Raw genomic sequence first — 17905 nt, 5'->3', positions numbered from 1 at the left:
ACATGATTACAATGCAAATATTGTTCTCTGTTGTCTTCATTAGGGTTGGTGAGAATCGTCCGAGTTGTTGTGAGGATAAAATGAGATCAAATGAGAGAAGTGCTTTGAAAACTGTGAAGGGCTCAACTTCACAGGAAAGGAGGGTTAAAACTCGCTTCTCTCTCCCTCGTACACAGAGCGCGGTGCTGGACCAGGGGAGGTCCTGGATCAGTGTCACCGCAGGGATTCACCAGCAGATAACAATAATAGCAGAGATCAGAGCATTTGCCTCCTGGATTCCAGTCTCCACCTCAGCCTTAAATTGTAGGAATGATCATTAAATTTTATGGATGGGGAAACAGACTGGGAGCAGAAGAGCTGGGATATGGCCAGGAATGGGAAGAGTGTGGACTTGGAAAGAGACAGAGCTGGGAGGAAGCCCAGCTCCCCAGCTTTAGCGGTTGTGATAGAGGGTGACTGGTCATAATAAAAAATCGCCAAGTAAGTGCCGAGGGTTAGTTATGGTCCTGGTGTGGTTAGGTTCTGGGTGTTCCTACTTTTTCTTAGTTACAAAATGAACACACTTTTTACGGAAAACTACTCCTGCTTCCTGCTGGATGGAATTTAGGCTGGTGTCCATCCAATTGTGGATAATGCCAATCTCAAATACCAGCTGTAAAAATTCCTTAGAGCCCTGAAAACAACTTAGGGTCCTCAGTCATGAGTCTGAGTGCGGCCTGAACAAGACTAAGGTACTAGAATCTTTCTCTGTGGTGCACTCATCTGGGGCCTTGCTGACTCAGCTGCCTGTTTGGCACCATCGTACTGGACAGGGTCTGTGTGGCGGTGACCGCTGGGATGAAATGGTCATTATATTAATAAGCAGAGGGATTGGTGCCCAAGAATGTCCTGATCAGACCTGGGGGATTGAGGAGGGTGGGGGAGGAAATAAATTCTTTCATAAGCCTTTCACGATGCCCACGGCTTTTCTCATCTTCTCTGTGTGGGTTGTGGTGGGGGTGGGTTATTAGCAAGGAGGTCAGGAAGCAGAGAGGAGCAAAATGAGAACTGCTCAAACAGAGAAGGAAGGACTGCCACACGGGTGCTTCCCGGTTTGCTGGGTTCACAGATTCATATCCATCTCATCATTGGAGTTCACATCCATGGTATCTGCCAACCTTGGAATCATTGAATTTAGAGTCAAAAGGCTTCTCAGAGATGCCCTTGTGCAGCAGTTCTCAAACATTTTCCTCTCACAACTTCTTTCCATTCTTAAAAATTCTTAAAGACCCCTAAGAGCTTCCGTTTTTGTTGGCTATATCTATTGATGGTTCCCACATTAGAAATTAAAATGGAGAAATTGTTAAAGGGTTTACTTATTCATTCATTAAAAATAAAGTGACAAACCTATGACATGTTAACATAAATAACATTTAAAAAATAAAAAGTGATGATATTTTCCAAGACAGAAAAAAAAATTTAGTGGAAGAGTTTTGTATTTTTGCAAATCGCTTTAATGTCTGGCTTCATGGAAGATGGCTGCTTCTCCATTCAATCTGTTGTAATATCACGTGTTGTGTAGCCTCTAGAAAATTCTATGAGAATTTTCTATGTGCACCTATGAGCAGATGAGATTTTAAAAAGCTACTAATACTTTAGTATCATTAAAAAATAATTTTGATTTTGTGGGTTCCCTCGAAGGAAGGAAGTGCCCCCAGGGTACCTCATCCACACTTTGAGAACTGCTGCTCTAGGTAACTCCCAGGTCATACAGGAGTTATGGAGTCTGAGATCAAGCAGAGTGGTGACCAAGGCAAGACTAGGCCCTTTGTGCTTGATACCTCTGCAGCGCTGTTTTCCCCCACGGGTCCTTCAAAGCAAGTCTACATGCTCTGCTTTGCACCAGAGGGAATTACCAGCTGTTATAGAAGACACTACTTTCTGCTATTCTAAGGCATGAAATTTCCTTCAGATAAAAATTGATCCACTCTAGTGAAAATTGCGTGTGCCTTTTCTGGAGGTATAAAAATTAATAGAAAAATATTCAAGGTGCTATGGATAAAACTTTTCTTTATGTAATTCTAGATATTAGAGGATATTCATTTTTGAATAGAAAAAGTTAGAGATTATTTGATAGCTATAAAATAAAGGTGCTGTATACATTCAAATTGTTATTAACATGTTCTGTCTTAATTTCAGATAAAACCGCTCATGTGTGATATACGTACATGGTATTTTATTATAATATTAAGTTTGTGCTTTTGCCTCTAAAGATGGACAAAGACAAAAGTCAATAACAACCCAACAAAGATTGGGGTAAAGATTTCTAGAAATGGTCTAAAATATGTTTTCCTAAAAATCTAAGTTGTGTAATTCCTTATTCTTAAATTCATAATATGAGACGATCATCTTGGAATTTCTGTTTTAACCTAATATTACATTCCATTGAAATTCAGATTATTTTACTCTGTCATCACGGGTATCTAGAGAGATCTTTTATCTAATGTATATTTCCTATTAATACAAATGAAGCTGCCTACACATGTGGAAGGAACAGGGACCCATGAGAGCAGAAATATAAGGCGTAGACTATCAAAATGTTATAAGGTTGGGATAATAGTCAATTAATTGTAAAATGAACATCCCTCAATTTTGTTAGTTGACTATAGGCCAAAGTGTTCTTATTTCAAATATTATGAATTTATTTGAGATCTGTAACACAAAGCAATGAAGGCTATGGTAGTGAATTATGGATGACTTGAAATTCTAAATTGGATCAGAGAAGACACAAGTCAGATACATTAAAACCCCAGCGGGATCTAAAGTCTTGGGCTCTGCTGAAATTTTATTATATTGAGTATTATCTCAAAAGAGCCATTGGCTGGGGATCTGGATTCTTTTAAGATTTATTTTTGTGTCGCTGTTGTTGTTGCCGTGGTATTTGACATATATCCACCCCGTACTATCCAGAACAACCCTGAAATTGTCCTTATTCTCCAGGACACCAACTTCTGGATACACAACCCAGCAAATCCGGATGTTCCTCATCTCACCCGCAGCGTGAAGACATTTTTTTTTTCAGAAATATTAGGGTTGTATTATGTTTTAATTTAAAAAATAAATTCATTAGGATCTTGTTGGTTCAGGGATTTTCATTCCTATATGAACAAAGTACCCTTATGATTTGAGTTTCTAGATATAATGCCCTACTTGAGTGAAACAACAGTTCAGACCTCCAGTTACAGTTCATCTGCTACATTAAATTCAAACATGTTTATAAATACAGACACTACCATCTGAATCTAGATTATTCACCAGTCATCACCAGTTTGGACACAATCAAAAGATTTTTTTGTAAGACAATAATTTCACTGGGTCTCTTGATTTATATCTTGATAGTCATCTTTCAGAGAGACTCTAAGAGTTAAATTCCTTTATTGACCTACAAAAATAGGAAAATACTGGAAGTAGAGTGGTTGCTGGGAGACTTCCAATCCAAAGGAAAGATTATAAGTAATAAACTTCTGATGGAGCTTACTTTCAGAGCTTGGAGGCTTACCGAAGCTAAATTGAATTTCTAAAACTGGAATGGATTTCTTTTGACTTAGTGAACTGTGATATATTTGTTTCCAAAAGTCTGTCTTTGGAGGTGAGAGGCATGTGGACATACCTGAGTTTGATAAGAGAATCCGCCCCCCCCACCCCCGCAGTCCAGGCTGTAGGTAAATGCCCAGAAGGAAGGTATCGTTCTGAAATACCGTGGGGCTCACCGCCATTGTAGTTTCTTTGAGATGTGAGTAGCTGAACAAAAACTCAGCACCACTTGAATAGGTGCTTCTTCTTTGGAAAAGAGGTCATGGCTTGAGAAATTTCTAGTAGGTGTGGGATTATGCTAGGAGCACCTAAGATTTTGTTTGCTTTGATATGATTATACAATTACTAACAATGAATAAGATCAAATGTTGTTGTACTGGGTACTCTCCTCTCCTTGCTTTGAATAAAACTAAAAATCATACACATTTAAGTTTATCTCACCTTTGGATTTGAGGGAACACACACACACACACACACACACACACAGAGTAATTTTGTTTTTCTGCCATCAAGTAGGTAGAGAGAGATTGATTCAGAAGGACCTGCATTCATAGGCAGAGAGATACACTAGCATTTATCTGAGCCTGACTTTTCAAATAAGAAATAAAATTCAAATAGTTATTCCCAGAGCACTTTACACACCGCCCACCCCCTCTCCCCTTTGGCTCCAGAGCACGCAGCAGACGCCCCATTTTTTCCCTGTGGTATTCTTGATGACCTTTCTATGCCTACACATCGACTTGGGCAGATTGTCTGGGGGTACATTTAGTCTATCACCTCTCCTTGGTCTGTGGAAGTGTGTGGGGCAAGGTCTTGTGTGCAAGGATGGAAGATCAGCTTGGAGTAGAAAGGGACTGCTTTGGGGCCGGGAACAGAAGGGGACTTACTGTGTGTTTACTACCGCACCCAAGAGAGAAGTTCAGTTCTGGCAGGAGGTGCTGCCGGGCTGGTCTGGTTCCCTGGGCCCAGGGAGGTTAGGATGGAAGGCAAGGGGGGAAATGCAATTTTCAGAAAGGCCATGGAGGGATCATCTCCTGTAACTGCATGTGGTGGACACATGACTCGGTTCTGCTTCAAATACCAGATGGGATAAATCAGAGTCTGAGGCTGGAAGGAGAGAAATTGGATGTGTGTCGGTTCTGCAGGCTGCTCAGGGTTCTGGAAGCCAGGGGGGCTGTGAAGCTCTCCTCCACCCTGAGGATGTAATATGCCAATTCTGCATGAATCTCAGTACGAGTTTAGGTGGAAAATTACCGCGCTGAGCCTCTAAGCCCCTTCAAACAGGGAAAATGATAACCTCGAATGTTGAGCTGCCACGGATCTCAGAAATGTGCAGGTTAAACTTTCAGAGACTGCATCTGGCTGTGGGAAAAGCACCCCCCTGAAGTAATCAATCACTAGGGTGTGCAACGATTCCCAGGCCAAGAAGCTCTAAATCGGTTTCCTGTTAGAGCGCTAAAACCTGCATGAAGTCTCGAATTCACCTGGACTGATGTATTGTGTGTACTGCCCTGAATCCCAAGTCACACAGAACTTTCAAGGTGAAAAATCAAACGGCTCTGGTCTCTGTCGGGGGTCGCTTGGCCCTTTCTCCCCTTCTTTTTCTGCATTTGAAGTAACCAGAAAAAAAAATTCGAAACAAGAATGGATGAAATACGAACACGGCTTCCAAATACTATTAGCAGGACGTGCCCTTTGTGCTATTGGCTCTGAACTCTCTAAAGAATCTCTGTTCTGGAAGGAAGATATGGATACATATGTTTGCTTCTGATATTGATCCAGATGAGGAAGGAATGAAACTGGAATTGCTTATGAAGCCTGGCTTTTAATCAGGGTATCCACACACACCTGATCAATGGGTAATATCGTTCAACAAGTGAGTCGCTTCTTTGTGAAGGTTATTTTAGGGATTAGTGCTGACAGGGAACTTATTACTGCCAATCTTAGTTACAAGGGTGATCTCCCCCCTTCAGGCTGAGCATTATAATAACGTCAACGTGCTAGTAATACCTTGGATAAATACGATGCTTCTAATTCAGTGTCTTTGGAGTAAACATGCATGAAGCATTGTTAATAGACATGGAGCTTTTTACCTGCTCTTGGTTATAATTCTCTACGTCTTTAGGCATTTGCATAGTTTAAAATGCTCTCACACACAACTGGTTCCGTGGCTGACTTGGGAGGTGGGTAGGGGAGGTGATGTCAGGCCAAGTTCCTTGAGAAGTCAGGTGATAGGCCCCAAGGTCACATAAATCACAGGAGAGACAGCAGGTCATCTGGACTGCCATCTAAACACACCAGCTTGTCCCCAAGTTCGCTCTCTCCTGAGTTCTCCTTGATGGGGAGTCTTGGGTGTAAACTGGCCACTGGGGTGGGCTGTGGTCTGAGCCCATAGAACTGAAGGAAGTTAACAGACTTACACCGTGGCCAGGCTGGAAACCATAGTCTTATCAGCACCATCATTTCATCAGTTTACTTAACTCTTCTCTGGCAAAGAGGTGTGATCACAGACTAATTACAGGGACAGCCCTGCTAATTTTCAAAACTAAAAAACTGAAGCGATATTCTAACTTGTAGGCTTATCTTTATTTCCCCTTCCCTTCCCTCCTCTCTTCCTGTCTTTTAGAGATTATATGTTACAGCTTTAGACCAACTGAAGATAGAATTTTGTATCATATGGAGAAGGCCCATATGCTTTAGCAAAAATAATGAAGTTATAAATGATGCTAAAAGAATTGCCACTCAAGATCTTTTTAAGCCTATGAAGTAGCTTGTACCAGGAGAATGATGATCCGTCTATCCTTTGCCCCAATCAGGAGATAGGAATATTTCCTATTCTGCTTATCAGTTATTTGTATGGACGTAATGCATCTCAAGTGCTTGAATATGGTTTGCTCTTTTAAGTAGGTGATACATTCATAATTCTACTTATAGAATTAATTTGCAAGCAAACAGCTTTTCAGAAGAGAGAAGCAACTAGAATTTCAGCCTGAGCTACATTTCAGCCTGAGCTAAGATGGTTGAAATTTGTAGGGTTCCTATCAGTGGGTGTATCTGTGATTACAAAGGCATGTAGAAATCCTTTTGAGCAACAGAGTGAGCTGAATTGTCTTCAAAGACTGGACCTCCTCTTAGGCTGGACCTGCTGTCTTATCTGAGTTGTGCAGGAAAAGGAAATCTCCGTGTCTCTGTGATCATCTCCTGGCATCCTTAGAGCACCCACAGAACTCACTCAGACCCGAGGGCAGAAGTCTCCCTGGGTCTCACCAGAAAGTTCTCTGCCAACAATTCTAGAACGTCATTGTGGGGTGAGCCCTGGGGAACTGTTGTGTGTTTCTGTAAAATCCACGCAACATGATTGATTGGTTTCGTCCAACGTTCTTAATCAGTAACAAGTTGGAGTTTCCAATCAATCCTGGTTAATTGCCATGATTTGGCCCTGAATTCAGACGATTCAGTCAAGAAATGGTGCTATTTCACTCCAAGTACAATTTTTTATTCTCTTCTAAGTGGTCCCCTCGTGCTCAGGAAGTGACCACTTTTCACTAACTTTGGCAAGCTGAGGACAGACTGGATCTGAGTCCTCTTTTAAAAAAACTTTTAAATTGAAGGATAACTACTCTACAATATTATATAAATTACAGGTGTACAATAGCAATGGACATTTTTAAAGGTTATACTCCATTTATAGTTATTAGAAAATGTTGGCTGTATTCCCTGTGCTGTACAGTATACCCTTGTAGCTTTTTTTACACCTAGTAGTTTGAACCTCTTACTCCCCTATCCCTATATTACCCCTTCCCCCTTCCTCTCCCCACTGGTTACCACTAGTTTGTTCTCTATATCTGTGACTTCTTTTCTGTTACATTCGCTAGTTTGTTGTATTTTTCAGATTCCATGTATAAGTGGTATCATAGAGTATTTATTTGTCTTTCTCTGTCTGACTCATTTCACTCAGCATAACGCCCTCCAAGTCCATCCCTGTTGCTGCAAATGGCAAAATTTCATTCTTTTTTATGGCTGAATAGTATTCCAGTGTGTGTGTGTGTATCTCACATCTTCTTTATCTGGAATCCTCTTTTTATTTTATTATTTTTTTAATTTTTTTATTTTTTTTTTTGCGGTATGCGGGCCTCTCACCGCTGTGGCCTCTCCCGTTGCGGAGCACAGGCTCCGGACGCTCAGGCTCAGTGGCCATGGCTCACGGGCCCAGCCGCTCCGCGGCATGTGGGATCCTCCCGGACCGGGGTACGAACCCACATCCCCTGCATCGGGAGGCGGACTCTCAACCACTGCGCCACCAGGGAAGCCCTGGAATCCTCTTTTTAAGAGTGACTTCAAAATGTGATAGTGGGTTTAGCTGGCCCTGCTCTAAAAGCTAGTCTAGCAGACCAGCTGCATCAATGTGGCTTTGCCTCACAGAGGGCAGGTGCCTCCCACTTTGGGGGGAGACAGGAGAACAAAGGCCGTGAATCACCACAGTGGAGTTTGTCTCGAGGTTGGCATGGTGTCACCCAGCCACAGGCTCTAGAAGGTAAACCCCTATAAGCTCATCCTCAGCTGTTGTCTGATTGCTGCCTCTTTACACCTTTGGCTCTCTGCAAAGGACAGGGCTGGCTGCATCAGTTGTAGGGTCCAGGGGATATTGAAAGCATGGGCTCCTTCTTAAAAATTATTAAGCAGATCATTCAGTCCAGCCCTGGCTCTTCTGAGTGAGGGTCCCTGCACACATTGCCTGCCGTGCAGCCGGCCCGAGGGGTGCCACAGACAAACTCCTTTTTAAAAGCAATTCAATATGTATCATTCATTTCACAATATGTTTTTTCCCAGCACTTTCTAAATTGCTACCCTGGTTTAAGCACAGCAGATAGATAATGGGAACTTTTTAGTATGAAAACTGATTTGCATCTAATTAATTCTCCAAGTAAGGGGTGTAAAACTTCCCTTCTCTTTATATGTTTCCTTACCTTTTAATGGCCTTGGCGAGTATTCCTGGATCACTTTGTATATTGGTTGTGACTCTGTAGGATTTCTGGTTTGGGTTCTGGCTTTGAAGAGGATTAGAGATGGCTACAGAGTCTTCGGCTGGTGGAGAGGGAGTTCTAAATCCCCTCCTCCTGCTTTGGGGCAGCTGGGACTCCTCAGGCCAATAGCGCACAGCAGAGGGGAGGCCTGTGAGTTTCCGGACTGGGACCTTAGGAAACTGGCAGCTTCTCTCTGGGAACGTTTGCTGTGGGAGAAGCCAGTTGCCACTTAAGAAGTCCTGCTACCTTAAACCATCGTGCTGTGAGGAAGCCCAGCTAGCTCGTGGGGCAGCCATTTGGAGAGATGCCCACCCAGCCAGTGACTGTGCCAGCTCTCCCCACCCGGCTGACAGATGTGTGGGTGAAGGTCCTCGGGTGACCCCAGCCCCAGGGCCTTCTGGCTGCAACCGTGTGGGAGTCTCCGTCCAAGAGGAGCTCAGCTGAGCTTGCCAACCTACAGAACTGGGGGCAAAGAATACTCAGGTCTTGTGCCTAAGCTGCTAATTTGGAGTGATTCATTCCCCGGGAATAGTTAACTGGGACACACGTAACCCACTCATCTTTGCTAACCCATCGGTTGCTTCTCCTTCACTCACTCCACCCTCCTTCAAGTATATCCTGGATCATTTTCTTTGCTGGTTAGTATAGCATCCCTTCAGGATGCAGACCTTTGGGTCCTTAATAACCAGAAAAGGGATGCTGCAAAACACTCTGGACTCTAGCTTGGTTTTGCTCATTCATTCATTCATCCATTTATTCAGGAAATATTTGTTAAGCACCTAATATATGTTGGAGATGGTACTCAGAGCTGGGGATGCGATACTTTAGAAAAGCAATGCTGGGAGAGTGAGGTCGGATGTCCTTAGTAACAAATGTATCAGTCATAGTCCCGGGAGGAACTAGAGGGCACCTTCCATGTGAGTAATTCGAGGAGAGTTAACTACCAAGGGACCATTTGCAAAGGTGCGTGCAGGGTTTAGGGAAACCCACAAAGAACAGCGTAGCACCTCAGACTAGAAACCGCAGGGCCTGCAGGGAGGCAACAGAATCCAGAGAGGGCGTTGTGTGCAGAAGCAGCCTGACAGGGGCTGTGGTCTTCTGAAGGACATAGCTAAGCCTCGGGCAATTTTGCAAACTTCTAGGGTTGCCAGATTCAGCAAATAAAAATACAGAATGTCCCGTTAAATTTCAATTTCAGATAAGCAAAAGAAAAAAAAAAGTATAAGTATATCCCATGGAATACTTGGAGCATACTTACACTAAACTTTTTTTTTTTTGTTTATCTGAAATTCAAATTGAACTGAACAGTCTGTATTGTATCTGACAACCCTAGCAGGGAAGGAGGCAAGGGAATAAATACCCAGATCTCGTTCTGTCTGTCTTCTGATTGCCTCTAGGACCACCCTTGGGATGAATCCAACCAAAGCCACAGCACAATGGTTAGGGAAACGGTGGAGAGTGAATCAGGAGGGGCGAGAGGTGAGAACTGCCTTGCATCTTACCTCTGCACTTCTCCGACTGGGCTGTGGGCCAGGTCACCCGTGCTCCTCTCAGTCTTCCCTAATTAAAAATGTAGCCTGTTATACTGTAAGTGATTGCAGCTTTACAAAGACAGAGTAGGAGTGATTTTTGTACCCAAATTCTGGATTGGTTTCAGGACAAAAATAAAAGGAAAGAAAAGAAAAGCAGTCCATCAATATCATCCTTTTATTTTAACTGCGGTGTTGTTGGTTGGCTTAATAATTCTAAAAGAAGGAAAACTGTCAGACCTTTTGGGAAAGGTGACATATTTGACATTCTTAGAGCAATTAGGCTGTCCCTGTAAAGGTTAATGTGTGTCCACACAGTCAGTTTTAGCCTCCCAGCTCAACTCAGGTGTCATTCAAGGGTCAAGGGAGGTGGCCAGAGATGGGGGGTGCTTACCGGGAATGCAGCCAGGACGGGGGTGAGGCTGGACGCATCTCAGTCCAGTCTCAAGAGAAACCCTGATGGAGAGGTCAGCCAGAAATGGGGGTGGGAGGCAGAGCAGGCCTGGTTCCCCCCTGAAGTCAGGGTTATTGGGACAGTAGGGAGAGGACAGCAGCTTACAGCCTCCTGGGGTTTGGGGCCACCAGGGCCCAAATAGGGATGGGGCATGGCCAGGCCCCCTCCAGTGAACTGGGGCTGGAAGCCACACCAGTTTCCAGAAAAACTGCTTTCAGTGTGCATGTGGGATCTACTGTGTCTGTGGATAACTCAGCCAGCCGCCCTGGCCACCAGAAAGGTGGGAGAAGGGGGGCTGCCAGGACTCCAGGTGTCCCCCGGGAGACCTGGACAAACTTCCGTCTGGCCTGGGGCAGGAGTATTGATCTGGGATGGACGGCACCGTGCTCTCCCAGCCAGCGCTGCAGATTAGAGATGCTAACCTTTGCCTTCCCTGTCCTGGGGAGGCATCAAAGAGCAGATTTGCTTTCATTTTTTGGTCCTTCTTGGATTCCTGGGTCCCAGAACTTTGAATTCAACTTCAAACTTGTGACTGTGAGATCAGCTGCTTAAAAGAATATGAGAAATGACCACCTCTTTCTTTTAATTAAGTACAAACCAGAACCCAAATCTTCATCCCTCCCCTCCCCCACACAACCAGGGAGATTGTTCTTTCGGGCACCACGGTGAAGATATTTCCCAAAGAAATGAGGATTTGAGCCCTTTAATGTAAGCCAGACTTTGAAACTTCAAGAGGGAAGAAGCAAGACTGTGGGATCATTGAATTTAAAAGATAATTATTTAGAGACTTCACTTTTTCCAGCATTAAGGTGAAGGAATATTTATTATTATTATTTACAGAAATTGCCACTTAGGAGTGAGAAGGCCAATTACTTGCATATTATTAGATTTAATTTAATAAGACATTAAAAAATTATATTTTTCTTGAAGATTACCCCCTGTCTCTCAAACAGTGAACTAAAGAATAGATGCTTCTTATCAACCCTCTGGGATGCTTTTGGGTTCTTGCTACAGCTGTCCTGTTCCATCTGCCACTTTCCTTCTTCCTGTTGGGATCTGGAATTGAGTCGACCAATGATCAGCTGAAATATGTATTGATTCGACAGAGCCAGACCTGGGGGGCCGCAGGGGAAGGACGGGAAATGGGCAGATGACGAGATGGCCTTCCTCACAGTATTTATGAGAGCACTCCTTCCAGGAACTTACGATTATACGAAATGGAAGCTCGCTCTATTTCTGTGCTTGGCAAGTGGCTTCTTCAGTCTTTCCAAAGCACATTCTTTTCTCTCTACCCTTCCCCCCGTCCCAGACCCTGAAGACAATTGAAAAATTGAACTGCGCTCTGGCATTCATTTAGAAAGCAAAATCTCCTCGGATGTCAGAGGGATGCTTTCGTGGCTTTGGTGCTGATGCGAGGGAAGTCACTCTCCCTTTAGACTCGTCCAATCACAATCAGCTCACAGAGCCAAGCATCCTACATGGCAGGGCCCATTTCCCACAGCACAGTGATCACTAATCGTGCTCATCACAGCGAGATGAGGCTTCTCGTCTCTGGCCTTCCTTAGGCTTCGGGGTTTCAGAGTTTCAAGGCAAACATGAACCTCTTGGCAGTTTGAATTGATGTGCACTCACCAAAATTCAATTTCTCACCAGACCTTGTTTTTATAGTGAGCTTTAAAGATGAGCTGGGTTATCAGACACAGCCCATGGCGATGCCTGTTGTAGACGGCAGTGCATTTTCTGGCTGCTCTAAATGTTCCTCCCAGGTAGTCGCGCTCAGTAATTGTTTCCTAGGAATTTCAAAAGGAATAGAGAAATGTTTAGCATCAAATTTTTGCTGGGTCTATCCATGGAAGAGCTGACACCACATCTGCCTCCTCTGCAGGGCTTTTCCCCTTTCAGTCGATTGCTTTTAAGGTTCTTTACTTTTTAGCCATTCCCCTGATCTCAGAGCTTCTGAACCTGCTTGGCGGCATGGTCTGGCCTGAAAACCCCTTCTGTGTCTCAGTTTTCTTGTGAAGCGGGTGGGGGAAGGGTGAATCCCCAAAGTTTCTGGTCCCTGCCATTCTATGGTTTGGCCATTTGCTGGTGGCTCACTCACATTGAATCATTTCACTTTTTTGGTCCCCATGTCCTCTTTGTGGGACGATGTTCTCTTTGGACGCTTGTCTAATTTGGCTACATTCTGATTCTGTCTCTTTTCTGTACACATCGAGGGAATGTTGCCAGTGAGTCCAAAGAAGAAATGAGATGCTATTTCTTGGTGGAAGCAGTAGAGGGGAAAGAAGGTACAGTGGACAGAATCTGAATCAGATTGTCACTGGCTGTGGACATGTGATAACTAACATTAACTATTTCAACAAAATGGGTTAAAATGGAAAAATACGGCCTTTTATCTGGACAAACTGCATTTCCGAACGTGGCTTATTTCCGTGGATGTTTCTGTGGTGTTCATTCAGGTTGACAACGAGGCTGCCCGGCTGGGGACCGGCCTCCAGGCGAGGACAGGCGTAGACAACAAGAGTCCATGCATGAAAGGGACACAAAGAGGTGGGTGGCCTCCTAGGGTGAAAATGGGCACACCTGTGCACATAAAGAGGCTGCTGTCTGCTCCCTTAACCCCTGAAATTAAATTGTTACTGTGATTTTGCAGCCAGAAGGTATTGCAATTTTCTTTTGAAACTTTATAACCATTTCCCTTGTGGGCCAAGCAATGCCACCATTTGCCCTGCATCATTGGAATGGTATGTGAGGTTGTCAGCGGTATACCCTCCCCAGCCTCATGGCAATTGAATATTGAGTTGCGGCTACTTCTGGAAAATGTCTCACTTGCATTTTCTATCAATCCAGCCCATTGACATCTTAAATGACAACAAGGCGTGCAGGAACGGCACTATAATTTTGAAATCATGAGCTAGGTTAGTGTAGGGAAGGCTAGCGTGGGGAAGGCTAGCGTAGGGTCTTTGAAGACATTGTGAGCGAGCTGCAGATAAGATGTTCAGTCTTTCAGTCTTTTTCTGTTCACACACCTCAAAGGTGAACAAAACAAAACAAAAATTTTGCCAATTCCATATCTGGGCTGGAAGCAGCCTGCTAGGTTGCCCTGGCCATTCACAGCTGGCAGAATAGAAGTCCCTGCTGTGTAGATTTTCAGTTCAGCTTAAAATGACTTTAGTGAAAGGTCAGATGCTATGGCTCTGGGAGCACATTGTTCTCGAGCAGACGGTTAGACTTTTTTTCCCCCTAGCATTAGACTGTTAGGCTGTTAGACTTTTTCTCCCCCTAACATTAGACTGTTAGACGGTTAGACTTTTTCTCCCCCTAGCATTCTATCTAAATTGGTTTCTCGCATCAGTTTCTTGTCATCAGCCTCTACTTAATGCTCCCTTGAGCTGCTGCCACCAAAAATGGATATTTTTTCACTGCTTCCATTTTTAATCTAGACAGGAATGCTTCTACTACCTCCGTTGATAATTAGAAAGCTTCAAGGGACAAAATTTTCATGCTGGTCCTTTGAAAAATTATGTGTTATTAAAAATTTATTTCAAAATTAAATACTGTTTTGATTATGTTGCCTGACACTGGAAATTGTTTTCTTTTTGGAATTCTTGTAAGAAAAATATTCTGCTTTATTTTTGGTCTGTAAGAACTTCTGGATGGGGAGAGGGGCCAGATGGTCTCCGTACAAAGTTCAAGGCCTTGCTTTCCTGTCACAGGGTCACATAAAACACTGGTTAAGCAGGGCTCGTGGGACCGAGCACAGCCCACATCTGGATTCTTCCCAGGTGTTCTTCACCTGAACCAGTAGAGAGGACTCTGGAGCTTTAGCACATTTCCACTTACCTGGGAAAGCACTTCTTATTCATTTCTTCTTGGGATTACTCGTCAGAACATTATTATTAAACAATGCTTAAAACTAAAACCCAAACTCTACTGTGAGCTATTCCTCCCGAATCTGAGACGCTCTGTGTGATTGAACTACCTCGCCCAGAAATCACATCACTTTATTCTTCCTTGGGTGTTTGATTTTATTCTCTTTTTACATATAGGTGAACCCATCTTCCTGGTAAGTAGAATAACGAAGCCCAAAGCTTAAAATGACTCACGTCTAAAAAGCTCTTTCCAACAAATCAGCAAGCACTTGGTCATGGGCTCTTAAGATAGTGTCACTTTAAAAAAGCAAACAGAAGTGATGTGTTTTTGCCTGAAACCTACAAAATGGGGTGTGGAAGGAAGACTGACACTGTGGGATCAAGAGACCAGAATGTGTTGAGTCTAAACCCACGGGCCGGCAGTTCCTGGAGCTGAATGTGCATCTCTGTTGACATGTAAAGACGCATTTGTGAACAGAGGCTCGCACCTCGATGCAGAGCCCGTCCCTGTCTTAGGACATTTGTGAAGCACAAGGTGCATCACCAGATGGGAAATCAATGGTGATGGCAGCCTCGGGTTTAAGATGTTGAGCTGTAATGGGGATTTATCGGTCTGGCTGCAGCTGGACCTGGTAGGTACCGAGCTCTGGCTATGCTTCACAGACCTGCTTTCAAAGCTTTTCTTCCGAAGTCAAATTCTATATACACAATGGACACATCTGCCCAATGGTCTTGTGCGTCTAAGAAATCTTGTAATCCCTGAAAATCTGCCAAGGAAAACACCTGTCCGCCTGGATTAAAGGCGCAGGTCTGAAGAGCTGGAGCGGTATGTGTCAGGGGAGAGAGCGCACCACCTTGCTCAGCTGCTGGCGGGGGCGGGGGGGTCCAGGAAGGATGCAGAAGCACCTGTGACGCTGCTGGAGAAAGGCCTCTCTAATCTGTCAGTGCCTGCTGCAGAGAGCAAAGGGGAGGAAAAGAGAACCCCGGGTCCAGAGTCTGAAAACAGCTTTGGTCCCTCTCTGGCGTCCATGTGATGATTTTCCAACCCACAATGCTGTTTTCTTTCCACGTCATTCACAAAGCTTGGCTAATTTCACGAGAACCCTAAGGCTTGTCTGGCCTTTGTCCTCATCAGCTTTTCTCCTCTGGCTCGGAGTTCTGGAATGCTTCCATCTGCCTTAGCACCTACCTTTCCCCCACCCTTTTTTTTTTTTTTTTTCACTTTTTATTTTATATTGGAGTATAGTTGATTAACAATTTTGTGTTAGTTTCAGGTGTACAGCAAAATGATTCAGTTATACATACCCATGTATCTATTCCTTTTTAAATTCTTTTCTCATTTAGGTTATTACAGAATACTGAGCAGAGTTCCCTGTGCTCTAAAGTAGGTCCTTGTTGGTTATCTATTTTAAATATAGCAGTGTGTACATCAATTCCAAACTCCTTTAACTATCCCTTCTCCCCACCATTATCCCCTGATAACCATAAGTTCCTTCTCTAAGTCCGTGAGTCTGTTTCTGTTTTGTGAATAAGTTCATTTGTATCAATTTTTCTTTTTTAGATTCTGCATATAAGCGATATCATACTATGTTTCTTTTTCTCTGTCTGACTTACTTCAGTCAGTATGACAACTTCTAGGTCCATCCATGTTGCTGCAGATGGCATTATTTCATTCTTTTTAATGGCTGAGTAATATTCCATTGTATATATGCACCACATCTTCTTTATCCATTCTTCTGTCGATGGACATTAAGGTTGCTTCCATGTCTTGACTACTGTTTACAGCACTGCAATGAACACTGGGGTGCATGTATCCTTTTGGACCATGTTTTTCTCTGGGTATGTGCCCAGGAGTGGGATTGCAGGGTCATATGGTAGCTCTATTTTTAGTTTCTTAAGGAACCTCCATACTGTTTTCCAGAGTGGCTGTACCAATTTACGTTCCCACCAACGGTGCAAAAGGGTTCCCTTCTCTTCATACCCTCTCCAGCATTTATCGTTTGTGGATTTTTTGATGATAGCCATTCTGACTTGTGTGAGGTGATACCTAACTTCCCCCTTTAAATCAAATTCTCTAGAATGATGCAGTGAGGGGAGTTAGAAATTCGATGGGGTCAAGTGAGGTTTTTTAGTATTAATTAGGTGCATTAATGCTGCTTTGAAGCTACTTGAACATGTCCTGTGATTATGATTGCATTTGACTTTTCTTTCTATTTCAAACTTGGGAACTTTAGAAAATTCTCTATATTGGTGAAATTTTCAGAGTTTAATCCTTTAAAGCTGGTATTTTGAAGTTTAGACGCTGGGGCAAAAGTGAGTCTGAGAAGGTTCCACCCTTCTGAAGTGGTAAAACCAGGTAACATAAATGAAAGGAAAACCCTCCAATTATTTCAAAGCTCTGAAAGGAAGAGAAAAAAATGGACCTGAGGCAGAATGGAAGGAGTGGGCCAAAACCTGGTTGGGGAAAATGCCTTCCTAGGAGCTCCACCTAGCTCATGTTCATTTCTTAAATTTTCAAGCACTTGAAAAGCTACATACTTTCAAAAGCTAGAAGGGGAAGGGTATGGCCAGAGAAGCTGATGCCCCATGAGGAGAAAAGGAGAGATGAAGCAGGGAAACCTGCGAGTGATGGTTGGCAAAGGTTACTGGATATGCAGGCAATATTTCTGTAAAAATCCCCTGAGGTTTTTAAAGTATTAAGTGCTATAAAGAAATGGCCAGCCATATCAGAAATTGGACAGATGTATATATCAAAAGAACAAGCATGTAGTTAAGTGAAGACAATGAAGCCATACTATGCACAGGGATGTGTATTTGAATTTGTTATCAGCTTGAAACAAAATGCTTTTAAATAAACTATACCCTTATAAGGACATATGTGTAAGTAGATGAGGTTTATCTATAAGAAGCTGAAACTCTAAGATAACAATGGCTTAAACAAAAACGGTTATTCCTCTCTCATACAAAAGGAATCTAGAGGTAGGTAGTTGAGGGCAGTCAGGATAATTTCAAGGAACATCAAGCATCTGTATTACTGTTTTGCTATCCTTAGCATAAGGCTTATGGTCCAAAATAGTTGCCTGAGCACCAGCCATTTCATCTGCATTCCAGCTAGTAGGAAGCAGATAGGAATAAGTAAAAAGGGCAAAGGGTTAGCTTTCTTTTAATGAGATTTCTTTCTTTCTACCCACATTGCATTGATCAGAACCTAGGTCACCCAACAGTAAGGAGGATAAAAAGCTTATTCTGGGTAACCATGTGCCCAGCACCAAATCAGGGGTTTTATAACTAAGAAAAAAGGGGTCAATAGAGACAAGAAATCAACTCGGCCACAACACATTTCTACTAGTGGAGTTTCTTGAGCACTTACATACCTGGCTGGCTTGCATGGAGGGCAGGTCTAAGGTGTTAGGTGACTCATAAGTTCTCCACATTCCCCTTACCCCTAATCAG

The 17905-nt window shown here is 43.3% G+C and overlaps 1 protein-coding gene across 1 annotated transcript in view; it reads left to right on the top strand.

The window, feature by feature from the left end:
- Positions 1–17905, top strand: part of PCP4 (Purkinje cell protein 4) — a 56047-nt gene that overhangs the window by 26862 nt on the left and 11280 nt on the right. The window lies entirely within an intron of this gene.

This window comes from Monodon monoceros, unplaced genomic scaffold (assembly GCF_005190385.1).
Source record: "Monodon monoceros isolate NGI ecotype Baffin Bay Population unplaced genomic scaffold, NGI_Narwhal_1 Super_Scaffold_11, whole genome shotgun sequence".
Classification (NCBI taxonomy): Eukaryota; Metazoa; Chordata; class Mammalia; order Artiodactyla; family Monodontidae; genus Monodon; species Monodon monoceros.
The sequence above is the reverse complement of the archived record's forward strand: the minus strand, read 5'-3'. Positions and strand labels throughout refer to the sequence as shown.